Source organism: Stenella coeruleoalba (genome assembly GCF_951394435.1).
Source record: "Stenella coeruleoalba genome assembly, contig: scaffold_62, whole genome shotgun sequence".
Classification (NCBI taxonomy): Eukaryota; Metazoa; Chordata; class Mammalia; order Artiodactyla; family Delphinidae; genus Stenella; species Stenella coeruleoalba.
Window position 1 is genome coordinate 153,586 of NW_027646189.1, and position 14,822 is coordinate 168,407.

The following is a 14,822-nucleotide window of genomic DNA, read 5'->3' on the forward strand; positions in this document are numbered from 1 at the left end:
CTTTCTGGATTTTACACTTTTTTCAGATGGCTCTTTTGACCGGGGGGAAGTGAGACTTCATTGTAGTGCAGATTTCCTTTGCAAGCTTGCTTGGTTGGCCAAAAAGGGCGTATGCGTTTTTTCCTGAATATATTCAGGAAAAAACGCATACGCCCTTTTTGGCCAAGTGCATCATTGTGGACGTTCTGCCTCTTTTCCTATGCTTTCAATGCAATTCCAGTCTACCTCCTGAAATCGGTTTCCTGCAATTCTGCCCCGCTTTCAAGTCCTCTTGGCAGCCTTACTTCAGTCTATTTTTGGACGATAGCTGTCATTTATAACTCTGCAGGTTTGTGAATTACAGTGCCCCTGAGCTCCTTTCTTCAACTTGCTTTCTTTTGACCTGGCCGCAACACCGCAGGATGGCTTCAGGCCCTAATCTGGTTCCGGCACGGCACGCTGAGCCTTTGGTTATTTCCTCTTCCTGGTGGGAAATGAGAGTTAAATTTGCCCGTCCAGACACCTCCAGCTAGTCTCTCATTGGTTCTCGCTATTCCTGTTCATCTTCCGCAGAAATTGCAAACTGGGCCAAACAGGAGGTTAAAGGCGCTGACTCTCCAAGTGGGGAGAGTGTTAGTAAAGCGTCTGGAATGTTGCACCCGAGTACCAGGGGAGGAAAACTGAGACATATTTGAACACGTCTCCCGTTCATATGGTTGATCATACTTGGGTTCCACATGCATGTTTTAGCTGAAGGAAGAATACCTTAAACATGGAGAGTTAAGATCCGTGTAATGGGTACCATGCAATATGACTTCAAAGGGTCTTCATTTGCTCACCGAACCTCTCCAATCCTATCACTGCTGCGTTTATGCCCCTGTACACATGCTTGATTCTCTTTCGGAGACATAGCAATCCATAGGTTTTTAAGATACTTACTAGTCAGGTACATTCTTAGGCGTTTAATATGCGGTGTTGAGTCCATTTCGTTGAGCAAGGAGTAGCTCTTGTCTATTCCATATTTGACTTAAGGAACTTTATCTGTGCTCATTTCAATCTCTGGTTTTATGCAGCACCCCAACTCACCTTTCCCCTTAAGCAAGCATAAGTTGGTTTTCTAAATTTGAGACCCTGTTCTGTTTTGGAATGCAGTTCCTGTGTAGCCAAGTTTACATTCCGTGTATTAGTGATATCTTATGATGTTTCTTTTTCTGTGTGACTTATTTCACTTAGAATCATTGTACCTGAATCCACTCATTATGCTGCTACGGGCCTGATGACATAGATTTCATTGCTGAGTGATACTGCATTGTACGTAAGTACCACAAGTTCTTTATCCATTTTTCACTTTCTGTGATATTGAACTTGTACGGTAAACGAGGTCCTTGTAAACGGAGGCGTCCCAAACATTGGGGTGGCTGTGTCTTTTTGATTTTAATTTCCCTAAGCTATAGGACCATAAGTGGAAGTGCCCTAGGCTCTGTTGCTTTGTTTTTTAGATGTTTCAGGAAACACCATACACTTCTCCTGAGTGGTTGTTGGCAATTTACATTCCGCCCATCAGCATAACAAGGCTCCCAGTTCTCCATGGCCTGTCCTGCCTTTCTGGATTTTACACTTTTTTCAGATGGCTCTTTTGACCGGGGGGAAGTGAGACTTCATTGTAGTGCAGATTTCCTTTGCAAGCTTGCTTGGTTGGCCAAAAAGGGCGTATGCGTTTTTTCCTGAATATATTCAGGAAAAAACGCATACGCCCTTTTTGGCCAAGTGCATCATTGTGGACGTTCTGCCTCTTTTCCTATGCTTTCAATGCAATTCCAGTCTACCTCCTGAAATCGGTTTCCTGCAATTCTGCCCCGCTTTCAAGTCCTCTTGGCAGCCTTACTTCAGTCTATTTTTGGACGATAGCTGTCATTTATAACTCTGCAGGTTTGTGCATTACAGTGCCCCTGAGCTCCTTTCTTCAACTTGCTTTCTTGTGACCTGGCCGCAACACCACAGGATGGCTTCAGGCCCTAATCTGGTTCCGGCACGGCACGCTGAGCCTTTGGTTATTTCCTTTTCCTGGTGGGAAATGAGAGTTAAATTTGCCCGTCCAGACACCTCCAGCTAGTCTCTCATTGGTTCTCGCTATTCCTGTTCATCTTCCGCAGAAATTGCAAACTGGGCCAAACAGGAGGTTAAAGGCGCTGACTCTCCAAGTGGGGAGAGTGTTAGTAAAGCCTCTGGAATGTTGCACCCGAGTACCAGGGGAGGAAAACTGAGACATATTTGAACACGTCTCCCGTTCACATGGTTGATCATACTTGGGTTCCACATGCATGTTTTAGCTGAAGGAAGAATACCTTAAACCTGGAGAGTTAAGACCCGTGTAATGGGTACCATGCAATATGACTTCAAAGGGTCTTCATTTGCTCACCGAACCTCTCCAATCCTATCACTGCTGCGTTTATGCCCCTGTACACATGCTTGATTCTCTTTCGGAGACATAGCAATCCATAGGTTTTTAAGATACTTACTAGTCATGTACATTCTTAGGCGTTTAATATGCGGTGTTGAGTCCATTTCGTTGAGCAAGGAGTAGCTCTCGTCTATTCCATATTTGACTTAAGGAACTTTATCTGTGCTCATTTCAATCTCTGGTTTTATGCAGCACCCCAACTCACCTTTACCCTTAAGCAAGCATAAGTTGGTTTTCTAAATTTGAGACCCTGTTCTGTTCTGTAATTCAGTTCCTGTGTAGCCAAGTTTACATTCCGTGTATTACTGATATCTTATGATGTTTCTTTTTCTGTGTGACTTACTTCAGTTAGAATCATCATACCTGAATCCACTCATTGTGCTGCTACGGGCCTGATGACACAGATTTCATTGCTGAGTGATATTGCTTTGTAAGTAAATACCACAACTTCTTTATCCATTTTTCACTTTCTGCGATGTTGAACTTGTACTGTAAACGAGGTTCTTGTAAACAGAGGCGTCCCAAACTTTGGGGTGGCTGTGTCTTATTGATTTTAATTTCCCTAAGCTATAGGACCATAAGTGGAAGTGCCCTAGGTTCTGTTGCTTTGTTTTTTAGATGTTTCAGGAAACACCATACAATTCTCCCGAGTGGTTGTTGGCAATTTACATCCCGCCCATCAGCATAACAAGGCTCCCAGTTCTCCATGGCCTGTCCTGCCTTTCTGGATTTTACACTTTTTTCAGATGGCCCTTTTGACCGGGGGGAAGTGAGACTTCATTGTAGTGCAGATTTCCTTTGCAAGCTTGCTTGGTTGGCCAAAAAGGGCGTATGCGTTTTTTCCTGAATATATTCAGGAAAAAACGCATACGCCCTTTTTGGCCAAGTGCATCATTGTGGACGTTCTGCCTCTTTTCCTATGCTTTCAATGCAATTCCAGTCTACCTCCTGAAATCGGTTTCCTGCAATTCTGCCCCGCTTTCAAGTCCTCTTGGCAGCCTTATTTCAGTATATTTTTGGACGATAGCTGTCATTTATAACTCTGCAGGTTTGTGAATTACAGTGCCCCTGAGCTCCTTTGTTCAACTCGCTTTCTTTTGAGCTGGCCGCAACACCGCAGGATGGCCTCAGGCTCTAATCTGGTTCCGGTACGGCACGCTGAGCCTTTGGTTATTTCCTCTTCCTGGTGGGAAATGAGAGTTAAATTTGCCCGTCCTAACACCTCCAGCTAGCCTCTCATTGGTTCTCGCTATTCCTGTTCATCTTCCGCAGAAATTGCAAACTGGGCCAAACAGGAGGTTAAAGGCGCTGACTCTCCAAGTGGGGAGAGTGTTAGTAAAGCGTCTGGAATGTTGCACCCGAGTACCAGGGGAGGAAAACTGAGACATATTTGAACACGTCTCCCGTTCACATGGTTGATCATACTTGGGTTCCACATGAATGTTTTAGCTGAAGGAAGAATACCTAAAACCTGGGTAGTTGAAACCCGTGGAATGGGTACCATGCAATATGACTTCAAAGGGTCTTCATTTGCTCACCGAACCTCTCCAATCCTATCACTGCTGCGTTTATGCCCCTGTACACATGCTTGATTCTCTTTCGGAGACATAGCAATCCATAGGTTTTAAGATACTTACTAGTCAGGTACATTCTTAGGCGTTTAATATGCGGTGTTGAGTCCATTTCGTTGAGCAAGGAGTAGCTCTTGTCTATTCCATATTTGGCTTAAGGAACTTTATCTGTGCTCATTTCAATCTCTGGTTTTATACAGCAACCCAACTCACCTTTCCCCTTAAGCAAGCATAAGTTGGTTTTCTAAATTTCAGACCCTGTTCTGTTTTGGAATTCAGTTCCTGTGTAGCCAAGTTTACATTCCGTGTATTAGTGATATCTTATGATGTTTCTTTTTCTGTGTGACTTATTTCAGTTAGAATCATCGTACCTGAATCTACTCATTATGCTGCTACAGGCCTGATGACATAGATTTCATTGCTGAGTGATACTGCATTGTACGTAAGTACCACAAGTTCTTTATCCATTTTTCACTTTCTGCGATGTTGAACTTGTACTGTAAACGAGGTTCTTGTAAACAGAGCCGTTCCAAACTTTGGGGTGGCTGTGTCTTTTTGATTTTAATTTCCCTAAGCTATAGGACCATAAGTGGAAGTGCCCTAGGCTCTGTTGCTTTGTTTTTTAGATGTTTCAGGAAACACCATACACTTCTCCCGAGTGGTTGTTGGCAATTTACATCCCGCCCATCAGCATAACAAGGCTCCCAGTTCTCCATGGCCTGTCCTGCCTTTCTGGATTTTACACTTTTTTCAGATGGCCCTTTTGACCGGGGGGAAGTGAGACTTCATTGTAGTGCAGATTTCCTTTGCAAGCTTGCTTGGTTGGCCAAAAAGGGCGTATGCGTTTTTTCCTGAATATATTCAGGAAAAAACGCATACGCCCTTTTTGGCCAAGTGCATCATTGTGGACGTTCTGCCTCTTTTCCTATGCTTTCAATGCAATTCCAGTCTACCTCCTGAAATCGGTTTCCTGCAATTCTGCCCCGCTTTCAAGTCCTCTTGGCAGCCTTACTTCAGTATATTTTTGGACGATAGCTGTCATTTATAACTCTGCAGGTTTGTGAACTACAGTGCCCCTGAGCTCCTTTGTTCAACTCGCTTTCTTTTGAGCTGGCCGCAACACCGCAGGATGGCTTCAGGCCCTAATCTGGTTCTGGTACGGCATGCTGAGCCTTTGGTTATTTCCTCTTCCTGGTGGGAAATGAGAGTTAAATTTGCCCGTCCAGACACCTCCAGCTAGCCTCTCATTGGTTCTCGCTATTCCTGTTTATCTTCCGCAGAAATTGCAAACTGGGCCAAACAGGAGGTTAAAGGCGCTGACTCTCCAAGTGGGGAGAGTGTTAGTAAAGCGTCTGGAATGTTGCACCCGAGTACCAGGGGAGGAAAACTGAGACATATTTGAACACGTCTCCCGTTCACATGGTTGATCATACTTGGGTTCCACATGCATGTTTTAGCTGAAGGAAGAATACCTAAAACCTGGGTAGTTGAAACCCGTGGAATGGGTACCATGCAATATGACTTCAAAGGGTCTTCATTTGCTCACCGAACCTCTCCAATCCTATCACTGCTGCGTTTATGCCCCTGTACACATGCTTGATTCTCTTTTGGAGACATAGCAATCCATAGGTTTTAAGATACTTACTAGTCAGGTACATTCTTAGGCGTTTAATATGCGGTGTTGAGTCCATTTCGTTGAGCAAGGAGTAGCTCTTGTCTATTCCATATTTGGCTTAAGGAACTTTATCTGTGCTCATTTCAATCTCTGGTTTTATGCAGCAACCCAACTCACCTCTACCCTTAAGCAAGCATAAGTTGGTTTTCTAAATTTGAGACCCTGTTCTGTTTTGGAATTCAGTTCCTGTGTAGCCAAGTTTACATTCCGTGTATTACTGATATCTTATGATGTTTCTTTTTCTGTGTGACTTATTTCAGTTAGAATCATCGTACCTGATCTACTCATTATGCTGCTACGGGCCTGATGACATAGATTTCATTGCTGAGTGATACTGCATTGTACGTAAGTACCACAAGTTCTTTATCCATTTTTCACTTTCTGCGATGTTGAACTTGTACTGTAAACGAGGTTCTTGTAAACAGAGCCGTTCCAAACTTTGGGGTGGCTGTGTCTTTTTGATTTTAATTTCCCTAAGCTATAGGACCATAAGTGGAAGTGCCCTAGGCTCTGTTGCTTTGTTTTTTAGATGTTTCAGGAAACACCATACACTTCTCCCCAGTGGTTGTTGGCAATTTACATCCCACCCATCAGCATAACAAGGCTCCCAGTTCTCCATGGCCTGTCCTGCCTTTCTGGATTTTACACTTTTTTCAGATGGCCCTTTTGACCGGGGGGAAGTGAGACTTCATTGTAGTGCAGATTTCCTTTGCAAGCTTGCTTGGTTGGCCAAAAAGGGCGTATGCGTTTTTTCCTGAATATATTCAGGAAAAAACGCATACGCCCTTTTTGGCCAAGTGCATCATTGTGGACGTTCTGCCTCTTTTCCTATGCTTTCAATGCAATTCCAGTCTACCTCCTGAAATCGGTTTCCTGCAATTCTGCCCCGCTTTCAAGTCCTCTTGGCAGCCTTACTTCAGTCTATTTTTGGACGATAGCTGTCATTTATAACTCTGCAGGTTTGTGAATTACAGTGCCCCTGAGCTCCTTTGTTCAACTCGCTTTCTTTTGAGCTGGCCGCAACACCGCAGGATGGCTTCAGGCTCTAATCTGGTTCCGGTACGGCACGCTGAGCCTTTGGTTATTTCCTCTTCCTGGTGGGAAATGAGAGTTAAATTTGCCCGTCCAGACACCTCCAGCTAGCCTCTCATTGGTTCTCGCTATTCCTGTTCATCTTCCGCAGAAATTGCAAACTGGGCCAAACAGGATGTTAAAGGGACTGACTCTCCAAGTGGGGAGAGTGTTAGTAAAGCGTCTGGAATGTTGCACCCGAGTACCAGGGGAGGAAAACTGAGACATATTTGAACACGTCTCCCGTTCACATGGTTGATCATACTCTGGGTTCCACATGCATGTTTTAGCTGAAGGAAGAATACCTGAAAACTGGAGAGTTGAGACCCGTGCAATGGGTACCATGCAATATAACTTCAAAGGGTCTTCATTTGCTCACCGAACCTCTCCAATCCTATCACTGCTGTGTTTATTCCCCTGTACACACGCTTGATTCTCTTTTGGAGACATAGCAATCCATAGGTTTTAAGATACTTACTAGTCAGGTACATTCTTAGGGGTTTAATATGGGGTTTTGAGTCCATTTCATTGAGCAAAGAGTAGCTCTTGTCTATTCCATATTTGGCTTAAGGAACTTTATCTGTGCTCATTTCAATCTCTGGTTTTATGCAGCACCCCAACTCACCTTTCCCCTTAAGCAAGCATAAGTTGGTTTTCTAAATTTGAGACCTTGTTCTGTTCTGTAATTCAGTTCCTGTGTAGCCAAGTTTACATTCCGTGTATTACTGATATCTTATGATGTTTCTTTTTCTGTGTGACTTATTTCAGTTAGAATCATCATACCTGAATCCACTCATTGTGATGCTAGGGGCCTGATGACATGGAATTCATTGCTGAGTGATATTGCTTTGTAAGTAAATACCACAACTTCTTTATCCATTTTTCACTTTCTGCGATGTTGAACTTGTACTGTAAACGAGGTTCTTGTAAACAGAGGCGTCCCAAACTTTGGGGTGGCTGTGTCTTTTTGATTTTAACTTCCCTAAGCTATAGGACCATAAGTGGCAGTGCCCTAGGCTCTGTTGCTTTGTTTTTTAGATGTTTCAGGAAACACCATACACTTCTCCCGAGTGTCTGTTGGCAATTTACATCCCGCCCATCAGCATAACAAGGCTCCCAGTTCTCCATGGCCTGTCCTGCCTTTCTGGATTTTACACTTTTTTCAGATGGCCCTTTTGACCGGGGGGAAGTGAGACTTCATTGTAGTGCAGATTTCCTTTGCAAGCTTGCTTGGTTGGCCAAAAAGGGCGTATGCGTTTTTTCCTGAATATATTCAGGAAAAAACGCATACGCCCTTTTTGGCCAAGTGCATCATTGTGGACGTTCTGCCTCTTTTCCTATGCTTTCAATGCAATTCCAGTCTACCTCCTGAAATCGGTTTCCTGCAATTCTGCCCCGCTTTCAAGTCCTCTTGGCAGCCTTACTTCAGTCTATTTTTGGACGATAGCTGTCATTTATAACTCTGCAGGTTTGTGCATTACAGTGCCCCTGAGCTCCTTTCTTCAACTTGCTTTCTTGTGACGTGGCCGCAACACCGCAGGATGGCTTCAGGCCCTAATCTGGTTCCGGCACGGCACGCTGAGCCTTTGGTTATTTCCTCTTCCTGGTGGGAAATGAGAGTTAAATTTGCCCGTCCAGACACCTCCAGCTAGCCTCTCATTGGTTCTCGCTATTCCTGTTCATCTTCCGCAGAAATTGCAAACTGGGCCAAACAGGAGGTTAAAGGCGCTGACTCTCCAAGTGGGGAGAGTGTTAGTAAAGCGTCTGGAATGTTGCACCCGAGTACCAGGGGAGGAAAACTGAGACATATTTGAACACGTCTCCCGTTCACATGGTTGATCATACTTGGGTTCCACATGCATGTTTTAGCTGAAGGAAGAATACCTAAAACCTGGGTAGTTGAAACCCGTGGAATGGGTACCATGCAATATGACTTCAAAGGGTCTTCATTTGCTCACCGAACCTCTCCAATCCTATCACTGCTGCGTTTATGCCCCTGTACACATGCTTGATTCTCTTTTGGAGACATAGCAATCCATAGGTTTTAAGATACTTACTAGTCAGGTACATTCTTAGGCGTTTAATATGCGGTGTTGAGTCCATTTCGTTGAGCAAGGAGTAGCTCTTGTCTATTCCATATTTGGCTTAAGGAACTTTATCTGTGCTCATTTCAATCTCTGGTTTTATGCAGCAACCCAACTCACCTCTACCCTTAAGCAAGCATAAGTTGGTTTTCTAAATTTGAGACCCTGTTCTGTTTTGGAATTCAGTTCCTGTGTAGCCAAGTTTACATTCCGTGTATTACTGATATCTTATGATGTTTCTTTTTCTGTGTGACTTATTTCAGTTAGAATCATCGTACCTGATCTACTCATTATGCTGCTACGGGCCTGATGACATAGATTTCATTGCTGAGTGATACTGCATTGTACGTAAGTACCACAAGTTCTTTATCCATTTTTCACTTTCTGCGATGTTGAACTTGTACTGTAAACGAGGTTCTTGTAAACAGAGCCGTTCCAAACTTTGGGGTGGCTGTGTCTTTTTGATTTTAATTTCCCTAAGCTATAGGACCATAAGTGGAAGTGCCCTAGGCTCTGTTGCTTTGTTTTTTAGATGTTACAGGAAACACCATACACTTCTCCCGAGTGGTTGTTGGCAATTTACATCCCGCCCATCAGCATAACAAGGCTCCCAGTTCTCCATGGCCTGTCCTGCCTTTCTGGATTTTACACTTTTTTCAGATGGCCCTTTTGACCGGGGGGAAGTGAGACTTCATTGTAGTGCAGATTTCCTTTGCAAGCTTGCTTGGTTGGCCAAAAAGGGCGTATGCGTTTTTTCCTGAATATATTCAGGAAAAAACGCATACGCCCTTTTTGGCCAAGTGCATCATTGTGGACGTTCTGCCTCTTTTCCTATGCTTTCAATGCAATTCCAGTCTACCTCCTGAAATCGGTTTCCTGCAATTCTGCCCCGCTTTCAAGTCCTCTTGGCAGCCTTACTTCAGTCTATTTTTGGACGATAGCTGTCATTTATAACTCTGCAGGTTTGTGAATTACAGTGCCCCTGAGCTCCTTTGTTCAACTCGCTTTCTTTTGAGCTGGCCGCAACACCGCAGGATGGCTTCAGGCTCTAATCTGGTTCCGGTACGGCACGCTGAGCCTTTGGTTATTTCCTCTTCCTGGTGGGAAATGAGAGTTAAATTTGCCCGTCCAGACACCTCCAGCTAGCCTCTCATTGGTTCTCGCTATTCCTGTTCATCTTCCGCAGAAATTGCAAACTGGGCCAAACAGGATGTTAAAGGGACTGACTCTCCAAGTGGGGAGAGTGTTAGTAAAGCGTCTGGAATGTTGCACCCGAGTACCAGGGGAGGAAAACTGAGACATATTTGAACACGTCTCCCGTTCACATGGTTGATCATACTCTGGGTTCCACATGCATGTTTTAGCTGAAGGAAGAATACCTGAAAACTGGAGAGTTGAGACCCGTGCAATGGGTACCATGCAATATAACTTCAAAGGGTCTTCATTTGCTCACCGAACCTCTCCAATCCTATCACTGCTGTGTTTATTCCCCTGTACACACGCTTGATTCTCTTTTGGAGACATAGCAATCCATAGGTTTTAAGATACTTACTAGTCAGGTACATTCTTAGGGGTTTAATATGGGGTTTTGAGTCCATTTCATTGAGCAAAGAGTAGCTCTTGTCTATTCCATATTTGGCTTAAGGAACTTTATCTGTGCTCATTTCAATCTCTGGTTTTATGCAGCACCCCAACTCACCTTTCCCCTTAAGCAAGCATAAGTTGGTTTTCTAAATTTGAGACCCTGTTCTGTTCTGTAATTCAGTTCCTGTGTAGCCAAGTTTACATTCCGTGTATTACTGATACCTTATGATGTTTCTTTTTCTGTGTGACTTATTTCAGTTAGAATCATCATACCTGAATCCACTCATTGTGATGCTAGGGGCCTGATGACATGGAATTCATTGCTGAGTGATATTGCTTTGTAAGTAAATACCACAACTTCTTTATCCATTTTTCACTTTCTGCGATGTTGAACTTGTACTGTAAACGAGGTTGTTGTAAACGGAGCCGTTCCAAACTTTGGGGTGGCTGTGTCTTTTTGATTTTAATTTCCCTAAGCTATAGGACCATAAGTGGAAGTGCCCTAGGTTCTGTTGCTTTGTTTTTTAGATGTTTCAGGAAACACCATACACTTCTCCCGAGTGGTTGTTGGCAATTTACATCCCGCCCATCAGCATAACAAGGCTCCCAGTTCTCCATGGCCTGTCCTGCCTTTCTGGATTTTACACTTTTTTCAGATGGCCCTTTTGACCGGGGGGAAGTGAGACTTCATTGTAGTGCAGATTTCCTTTGCAAGCTTGCTTGGTTGGCCAAAAAGGGCGTATGCGTTTTTTCCTGAATATATTCAGGAAAAAACGCATACGCCCTTTTTGGCCAAGTGCATCATTGTGGACGTTCTGCCTCTTTTCCTATGCTTTCAATGCAATTCCAGTCTACCTCCTGAAATCGGTTTCCTGCAATTCTGCCCCGCTTTCAAGTCCTCTTGGCAGCCTTACTTCAGTCTATTTTTGGACGATAGCTGTCATTTATAACTCTGCAGGTTTGTGCATTACAGTGCCCCTGAGCTCCTTTCTTCAACTTGCTTTCTTGTGACGTGGCCGCAACACCGCAGGATGGCTTCAGGCCCTAATCTGGTTCCGGCACGGCACGCTGAGCCTTTGGTTATTTCCTCTTCCTGGTGGGAAATGAGAGTTAAATTTGCCCGTCCAGACACCTCCAGCTAGTCTCTCATTGGTTCTCGCTATTCCTGTTCATCTTCCGCAGAAATTGCAAACTGGGCCAAACAGGAGGTTAAAGGCGCTGACTCTCCAAGTGGGGAGAGTGTTAGTAAAGCGTCTGGAATGTTGCACCCGAGTACCAGGGGAGGAAAACTGAGACATATTTGAACACGTCTCCCGTTCACATGGTTGACCATACTTGGGTTCCACATGCATGTTTTAGCTGAAGGAAGAATACCTTAAACCTGGAGAGTTAAGACCCGTGTAATGGGTACCATGCAATATGACTTCAAAGGGTCTTCATTTGCTCACCGAACCTCTCCAATCCTATCACTGCTGCGTTTATGCCACTGTACACATGCTTGATTCTCTTTCGGAGACATAGCAATCCATAGGTTTTTAAGATACTTACTAGTCAGGTACATTCTTAGGCGTTTAATATGCGGTGTTGAGTCCATTTCGTTGAGCAAGGAGTAGCTCTTGTCTATTCCATATTTGACTTAAGGAACTTTATCTGTGCTCATTTCAATCTCTGGTTTTATGCAGCACCCCAACTCACCTTAACCCTTAAGCAAGCATAAGTTGGTTTTCTAAATTTGAGACCCTGTTCTGTTCTGTAATTCAGTTCCTGTGTAGCCAAGTTTACATTCCGTGTATTACTGATATCTTATGATGTTTCTTTTTCTGTGTGACTTACTTAAGTTAGAATCATCATACCTGAATCCACTCATTGTGCTGCTAAGGGCCTGATGACACAGATTTCATTGCTGAGTGATATTGCTTTGTAAGTAAATACCACAACTTCTTTATCCATTTTTCACTTTCTGCGATGTTGAACTTGTACTGTAAAGGAGGTTCCTGTAAACAGAGGCGTCCCAAACTTTGGGGTGGCTGTGTCTTTTTGATTTTAATTTCCCTAAGCTATAGGACCATAAGTGGAAGTGCCCTAGGTTCTGTTGCTTTGTTTTTTAGATGTTTCAGGAAACACCATACACTTCTCCCGAGTGGTTGTTGGCAATTTACATCCCGCCCATCAGCATAACAAGGCTCCCAGTTCTCCATGGCCTGTCCTGCCTTTCTGGATTTTACACTTTTTTCAGATGGCCCTTTTGACCGGGGGGAAGTGAGACTTCATTGTAGTGCAGATTTCCTTTGCAAGCTTGCTTGGTTGGCCAAAAAGGGCGTATGCGTTTTTTCCTGAATATATTCAGGAAAAAACGCATACGCCCTTTTTGGCCAAGTGCATCATTGTGGACGTTCTGCCTCTTTTCCTATGCTTTTAATGCAATTCCAGTCTACCTCCTGAAATCGGTTTCCTGCAATTCTGCCCCGCTTTCAAGTCCTCTTGGCAGCCTTACTTCAGTCTATTTTTGGACGATAGCTGTCATTTATAACTCTGCAGGTTTGTGAATTACAGTGCCCCTGAGCTCCTTTCTTCAACTCGCTTTCTTTTGAGCTGGCCGCAACACCGCAGGATGGCTTCAGGCTCTAATCTGGTTCCGGCACGGCATGCTGAGCCTTTGGTTAATTCCTTTTCCTGGTGGGAAATGAGAGTTAAATTTGCCCGTCCAGACACCTCCAGCTAGCCTCTCATTGATTCTCGCTATTCCTGTTCATCTTCCGCAGAAATTGCAAACTGGGCCAAACAGGAGGTTAAAGGGACTGACTTCCAAGTGGGGAGAGTGTTAGTAAAGCGTCTGGAATGTTGCACCCGAGTACCAGGGGAGGAAAACTGAGACATATTTGAACACGTCTCCCGTTCACATGGTTGATCATACTTGGGTTCCACATGCATGTTTTAGCTGAAGGAAGAATACCTTAAACCTAGGTAGTTGAAACCCGTGGAATGGGTACCATGCAATATGACTTCAAAGGGTCTTCATTTGCTCACCGAACCTCTCCAATCTTATCACTGCTGTGTTTATGCCCCTGTACACATGCTTGATTCTCTTTCGGAGACATAGCAATCCATAGGTTTTAAGATACTTACTAGTCAGGTACATTCTTAGGCGTTTAATATGGGGTGTTGAGTCCATTTCGTTGAGCAAGGAGTAGCTCTTGTCTATTCCATATTTGGCTTAAGGAACTTTATCTGTGCTCATTTCAATCTCTGGTTTTATGCAGCACCCCAACTCACCTTTACCCTTAAGCAAGCATAAGTTGGTTTTCTAAATTTGAGACCCTGTTCTGTTCTGTAATTCAGTTCCTGTGTGGGCAAGATTACATTCCGTGTATTAGTGATATCTTATGATGTTTCTTTTTCTGTGTGACTTATTTCAGTTAGAATCATCATACCTGAATCCACTCATTGCGATGCTAAGGGCCTGATGACATAGATTTCATTGCTGAGTGATATTGCTTTGTAAGTGAATACCACAACTTCTTTATCCATTTTTCACTTTCTGCGATGTTGAACTTGTACTGTAAACGAGGTTCTTGTAAACAGAGCCGTTCCAAACTTTGGGGTGGCTGTGTCTTTTTGATTTTAATTTCCCTAAGCTATAGGACCATAAGTGGAAGTGCCCTAGGCTCTGTTGCTTTGTTTTTTAGATGTTTCAGGAAACACCATACACTTCTCCCAAGTGTCTGTTGGCAATTTACATCCCGCCCATCAGCATAACAAGGCTCCCAGTTCTCAATGGCCTGTTGCCTTTCTGGATTTTACACTTTTTTCAGATGGCCCTTTTGACCGGGGGGAAGTGAGACTTCATTGTAGTGCAGATTTCCTTTGCAAGCTTGCTTGGTTGGCCAAAAAGGGCGTATGCGTTTTTTCCTGAATATATTCAGGAAAAAACGCATACGCCCTTTTTGGCCAAGTGCATCATTGTGGACGTTCTGCCTCTTTTCCTATGCTTTCAATGCAATTCCAGTCTACCTCCTGAAATCGGTTTCCTGCAATTCTGCCCCGCTTTCAAGTCCTCTTGGCAGCCTTACTTCAGTCTATTTTTGGACGATAGCTGTCATTTATAACTCTGCAGGTTTGTGAATTACAGTGCCCCTGAGCTCCTATCTTCAACTCGCTTTCTTGTGACCTGGCTGCAACACCGCATGATGGCTTCAGGCCCTAATCTGGTTCCGGCCCGGCATGCTGAGCCTTTGGTTAATTCCTCTTCCTGGTGGGAAATGAGAGTTAAATTTGCCCGTCCAGACACCTCCAGCTAGCCTCTCATTGGTTCTCGCTATTCCTGTTCATCTTCCGCACAAATTGCAAACTGGGCCAAACAGGATGTTAAAGGGACTGACTCTCCAAGTCGGGAGAGT

The 14,822-nt window shown here is 44.0% G+C and overlaps 1 long non-coding RNA gene across 4 annotated transcripts in view; it reads left to right on the plus strand.

The window, feature by feature from the left end:
* LOC307181269 overlaps positions 1-14,822 on the plus strand; it is a 1,277,915-nt gene that overhangs the window by 95,114 nt on the left and 1,167,979 nt on the right. For 2 of the 4 annotated variants that reach the window (XR_013826273.1, XR_013826274.1), the window contains exon 1: positions 4,391-4,453. The exons of the other annotated variants lie outside the window; for them this stretch is intronic. This is a non-coding gene — a long non-coding RNA (uncharacterized lncRNA). Of the gene's footprint in view, positions 1-4,390; positions 4,454-14,822 lie in introns of those variants that run through there. 4 annotated transcript variants of the gene reach the window in all.